Genomic DNA, 7,580 nt, shown 5'->3' on the forward strand with positions numbered 1-7,580 from the left:
GATTGCAGAGTCGCATAAGAACATTGAATTTGTCAAAACTTGGACACCAAAATCTAAATCAACTGTATGGGGGAATCTACCGAATCATAATCACGTTAAGAAACAACACAACGACGCAAATTATAATTTGAATTTATAACGTTAAATTTGACGTTATAATTTTGAAATTTAACTAACGTTTTGAATCGATCAATACAAGTTTCTAGCTTTATTATTATTATTTACCGATTCGAGCTAGGTAAATTATTTGATTGATAATTTATATGGCTGATTTAAAACTGACGGTAATACTAATTAAGTATTAAAATGTATACTAGTAAAATATGTTCTTATATCAATTATAATCCCCTTAAAATTTGTTCAAACAAATCTATGATGACAGATATAATATTGAGATGTAATAAAACTATGAATTTAAAGTAAACCATTATGATATAACAATAGAAATTTATTAGGTAAACCGAGAAGTAATGAAAACGTTTCATTTTCATTTCACTTTATTTCATTCGAACAAATAGAATAAAAAAAACACAAGTGCTGCTCATCAATCGCATGCAAATATACAATTCATTTCTTCAAGTAATGTTAAGTTAATTTATGCGAACCCTAGCGAAACGATTCAAGATACTGCTTATATTTTTTGAAGCCGGCCGTTGGATGAACGGCGATGGATGTGTAGCGTTAATGTTACAATATTAGAAGGTTACATATTCTGTGAATAAATGTGCGTCGTAATTTTCCGAACGATGATTGTACGAATGCCAGGAGAGTGTAATGCGATACGGGGGGGGGGGGGGCAGTGTTTTGATTAGGTTTCGCAGAATTCATCGAGTCGCTTGGCCTTGGCTAAAATTAAGATCGGGAGGGAGTGAGACAGCGAATGAGAGAGAGAGAGAAAGAGGGAGAAACGGGAGGCATTTGTTACAGGAAGGCGAGCCAAGGCAAGGGGCAAGGCAGGAGGCAAGCCAAGGGGCAAGGCACGTGGCAAGGCAAGGGGCAAGGCAAGGGACAAGATAAGGGACAAGACAAGGGGCAAGGCAAGGGGCAAGGTAAGGGGAAATGCAAGGATAGGCAAGGGGAAGGCAAGGCAAGGCAAGGGGCAAGGGGATGGGCAAGGCATGGCAAGAGGCAAGGGGCAAGGTGAAAGGTGCAAGGTGCAAGGTGCAAGGGGCATGGGCACAGGCAAGGGGCATGGGGCAAGGGGTAAGGGGCAAGGGGCAATGCAAGGCAACAACCAAACAAATTAACATACGAACAAATCAAACAACCAAACAAACAAACATACAAACCAAACAACAAAACAAACAAACATACAAACCAATCAAACAACAAAACAAACAAACATACAATCCAACCAAACAACCAAACAAACAAACATACAAACCAATAAAACAACAAAACAAACAAACATACAAACCAAACAAACAACCAAACAAACAAACCAATCAAACAAACAAACAAACAAATTAACTAACTAACTAACAAACTAACAAACAAACTAAGAAAGAAACAAATGAAACAAACAAACTAACTAACTAACAAACAAATAAACCAATGAAACAAACAAACAAACATACAATCCAACCAAACAACCAAACAAACATACAAACCAATAAAACAACAAAACAAACAAACATACAAACCAAACAAACAACCAAACAAACAAACCAATCAAACAAACAAACAAACAAATTAACTAACTAACTAACAAACTAACAAACAAACTAAGAAAGAAACAAATGAAACAAACAAACTAACTAACTAACAAACAAATAAACCAATGAAACAAACAAACAAACAAACAAAGAAACCAATGAAACAAACAAACAAAATAACTAACTAACAAACAAACAAACAACCAACAAACAAGCAAACAAACAAACAAACGAACAAACGAACAAACGAACAAACAAACCAATCAAACAAACAAACTAACAAACCAAAGAAACAAACAAACTAACTAACAAACAAACAAACAAACTAACTAACAAACTAAGAAACAAACCAATCAAACAACCAACGAAACATACAGACAATCAAACAAACAAACAAACAAACCAATCAAACAAACAAATTAACTAACAAACTTACAAACAAACAAACAATCAAGCAAACAAACAATCAAACAAACGAACAAACAATCCAATCTAACAAACAAACTAACTAACAAATTAATAAACAAACCAATAAAACTACCAACGAAACATAAAGACAAACAAACAAACAAACGAATAAATCAAACAAACAAACGAACAAACGAACAAACGAACAAACGAACAAACGAACAAACGAAAAAACGAACAAACGAACAAACGAACAAACGAACAAACGAACAAACGAACAAACGAACAAACGAACAAACGAACAAACGAACAAACGAACAAACGAACAAACGAACAAACGAACAAACGAACAAACGAACAAACGAACAAACGAACAAACGAACAAACGAACAAACGAACAAACGAACAAACGAACAAACGAACAAACGAACAAACGAACAAACGAACAAACGAACAAACGAACAAACGAACAAACGAACAAACGAACAAACGAACAAACGAACAAACGAACAAACGAACAAACGAACAAACGAACAAACGAACAAACGAACAAACGAACAAACGAACAAACAAACAAACGAACGAACAAACAAACAAACAAACAACCAACGAAACATAAAGACAAACAAACAAACAAACGAATAAATCAAACAAACAAACAAACAAATCAAACAAACAAACAAGCTAACAAGCAAACAAACGAACAAACAAACTAACAAACCAAACAAACAAACAAACTAACTAACAAACTAACAAACAAACCAATCAAATAACCAACGAAACATACAGACAAACAAACAAACAAACGAACGAATAAACAAACAAACAAACAAGCTAGCAAACTAACAAACAAACAAACTAACAAATTAACTAACAAACTAACAAATTAACTAACAAACTAACAAACAAACAAGCAAACAAACAAACAAACCAACAAACGTACAAACGAACAAACAAACCAATCAAACAATCAAACAAACCAATCAAACAAACAAACAAACAAACCAATCAAACAAACAAACAAACAAACCATTCAAACAAACAAACAAACAATCAAACCAATCAAACAAACAAATTAACTAACAAACTAACAAACAAACAAACAAACAAACAAACGAACAAATAAACAAACAAACGAACAAACGAACAAACGAATAAACGTACAAACGAACAAACGAACAAACGAGCAAATGAACAAACAAACAAACAATCCAATCAAACAAACAAACTAAAAAACAAACAAACAAGCAAACAAACCAATCAAACAAACAAATTAACTTGGAAAGTAACAAACAAACAAACAAACAAACAATCCAAACTAACAAACTAACTAACAAACTAACAAACAAACCAATCAAACAAACCAACGAAACATACAGACAAACAAACAAACGAACAAACAAACACACAAACAAACAAACAAGAGAACAAACGAACAAACGAACAAACGAACAAACGAACAAACCAACAAACGAACAAACGTAGAAACGAACAAACGAACAAACGACCAAACGACCAAACGAACAAACGAACAAACGAGCAAACGAACAAACGAATAAACGAACAAACGAACAAACGAACCAACGAACAAACGAACAAACAACCAAACGAACATACAAACCAACAAACGAACAAACGAACAAACAAACCAATCAAACAATCAAACAAACCAATCAAACAAACAAACAAACAAACCAATCAAACAAACAAACAAACAAACCATTCAAACAAACAAACAAACAATCAAACCAATCAAACAAACAAATTAACTAACAAACTAACAAACAAACAAGCAAACAAACAAACGAACAAATAAACAAACAAACGAACAAACGAACAAACGAATAAACGTACAAACGAACAAACGAACAAACGAGCAAATGAACAAACAAACAAACAATCCAATCAAACAAACAAACTAAAAAACAAACAAACAAGCAAACAAACCAATCAAACAAACAAATTAACTTAGAAAGTAACAAACAAACAATCCAAACTAACAAACTAACTAACAAACTAACAAACAAACAAACAAACCAATCAAACAACCAACGAAACATACAGACAAACAAACAAACGAACAAACAAACACACAAACAAACAAACAAGAGAACAAACGAACAAACGAACAAACGAACAAACCAACAAACGAACAAACGAACAAACGTAGAAACGAACAAACGAACAAACGACCAAACGAACAAACGAACAAACGAACAAACGAACAAACGAACAAACGAACAAACGAACAAACGAACAAACGAACAAACGAACAAACGAACAAACGAACAAACGAACAAACGAACAAACGAACAAACGAACAAACGAACAAACGAACAAACGAACAAACGAACAAACGAACAAACGAACAAACGAACAAACGAACAAAGGAACAAACGAACGAACGAACAAACGAATAAACGAACAAACAAACAAACAAACAAACCAATCAAACAAACAAACAAACAAACCAATCAAACAACCAACGAAACATACAGACAAACAATCAAACAAACTAACAAAGTAACAGAAAAACCAAGCAAACAAACAAATTAACATAACAAACAAACTAACAAACAAACTAACAAACCAATCAAACAAACAAACTAACTAACAAACTAACAAACAAACCACTCAAACAACCATCTAAACATACAGACAAACAAACAAACAAACAAACTAGCAAACTAACAGACAAACCAAACAAACAAACAAGCTAACAAACCAACAAATTAACAAACAAGTTAACAAACCAATCAAACAAACAAACTAACAAACAAACGAACAAACAAACAAACAAACAAACTAACTAACAAACTAACAAACAAACCAATCAAATAACCAACGAAACATACAGACAAACAAACAAACTAACGAACAAACAAACAAACTAACTAACTAACTAACAAGCTAACAAACAAACCAATCAAACAACCAACGAAACATACAGACAGACAACCAAACGAACAAACAAACAAACAAACAAACAAACCAATGAAACAAACAAACTAACAAACAAACAAACAAACAAACCAATCAAACAAGCAAACAAACAAACTAACAGACCAATCTAACAAACTAACTAACTTACAAACTAACAAACAAACCATTCAAACAACCAACGAAACATACACACAAACAAACAAACGAACGAATAAACAAACAAACAAACAAACAAACGAACAAACAAACAAACGAACAAACGAACAAACGAACAAACGAACAAACGAACAAACGAACAAACGAACAAACGAACAAACGAACAAACGAACAAACGTACAAACGAACAAACGAACAAACGAACAAACGAACAAACGAACAAACGAAAAAACGAACAAACGAACAAACGAACAAACGAACAAACGAACAAACGAACAAACAAATAAACAAACAAACAAACAAATAAACTAACAAACCAATCAAACAAACAAACAAACTAACAAACCAATCAAACAAACAAACTAACTAACAAACTAACAAACAAACTAACTAACAAACTAACAAACTAACAATCGAACAAACTAACAAACTAACAAACAAACAAATCAAACAACCAACGAAACATACAGACAAACAAACAAACAAACGAACGAATAAACAAACAAACTAACAAACAAACAAACCAATCAAACAAACAAATTAACTAACAAACAAACAAGCAAACAAACAAACAAACGAACGAACGAACGAACAAACGAACAAACGAACAAACGAAGAAACGAACAAAAGAACAAACGAACAAACGAACAAACGAACAAACGAACAAACGAACAAACAATCAAACAAACAAACGAACGAACAAACGAACAAACAAACAAACAAACCAATCAAACAAACAAACAAACCAATCAAACAAACAAACGAACAAACTAACAAACCAATAAAACAAACAAACAAACTAACAAACTGACAAACAAACCAATCAAACAACGAACGAAACATACAGACAAATAAACAAACAAACGAACGAACAAACAAACAAACAAACAAACAAACAACCAAACAACGAAACATACAGACAATCCAACAAACGCACGAACGAACAAACAAGCAAACAAACAAACAAGCAAACAAACAAACAAACAAACAATCCAATCTAACAAACAAGCTAACTAACAAACGAACAAGCAAAGCATTCAAACAAACAAACAAACAAACGAACAAACAAACAAACAATCCAATCTAACAAACAAACTAACCAACAAACTAACAAACAAACCAATCAAACAACCAACGAAACATGCAGACAACACAAACAAACAAACGAACAAACAAAAAAACGAACAAACGAACAAACGAACAAACGAACAAACGAACAAATGAACAAACGAACAAACGAACAAACGAACAAACGAACAAACGAACAAACGAACAAACGAACAAACGAACAAACGAACCAACGAACAAACGAACAAACGAACAAACGAACAAACGACCAAACGAACATACAAACCAACAAACGAACAAACGAACAAACAAACCAATCAAACAATCAAACAAACCAATCAAACAAACAAACAAACAAACCAATCAAACAAACAAACAAACAAACCATTCAAACAAACAAACAAACAATCAAACCAATCAAACAAACAAATTAACTAACAAACTAACAAACAAACAAACAAACAAACAAACAAACAAACGAACAAATAAACAAACAAACGACCAAACGAACAAACGAATAAACGTACAAACGAACAAACGAACAAACGAGCAAATGAACAAACAAACAAACAATCCAATCAAACAAACAAACTAAAAAACAAACAAACAAGCAAACAAACCAATCAAACAAACAAATTAACTTGGAAAGTAACAAACAAACAAACAAACAAACAATCCAAACTAACAAACTAACTAACAAACTAACAAACAAACCAATCAAACAAACCAACGAAACATACAGACAAACAAACAAACGGACAAACAAACACACAAACAAACAAGAGAACAAACGAACAAACGAACAAACGAACAAACGAACAAACCAACAAACGAACAAACGTAGAAACGAACAAACGAACAAACGACCAAACGAACAAACGAACAAACGAACAAACGAGCAAACGAACAAACGAACAAACGAACAAACGAACAAACGAACCAACGAACAAACGAACAAACGACCAAACGAACATACAAACCAACAAACGAACAAACGAACAAACAAACCAATCAAACAATCAAACAAACCAATCAAACAAACAAACAAACAAACCAATCAAACAAACAAACAAACAAACCATTCAAACAAACAAACAAACAATCAAACCAATCAAACAAACAAATTAACTAACAAACTAACAAACAAACAAGCAAACAAACAAACGAACAAATAAACAAACAAACGAACAAACGAACAAACGAATAAACGTACAAACGAACAAACGAACAAACGAGCAAATGAACAAACAAACAAACAATCCAATCAAACAAACAAACTAAAAAACAAACAAACAAGCAAACAAACCAATCAAACAAACAAATTAACTTAGAAAGTAACAAACAAACAAT

This window comes from Megalopta genalis, unplaced genomic scaffold (genome assembly GCF_051020955.1).
Source record: "Megalopta genalis isolate 19385.01 unplaced genomic scaffold, iyMegGena1_principal scaffold0023, whole genome shotgun sequence".
Lineage (NCBI taxonomy): Eukaryota > Metazoa > Arthropoda > Insecta > Hymenoptera > Halictidae > Megalopta > Megalopta genalis.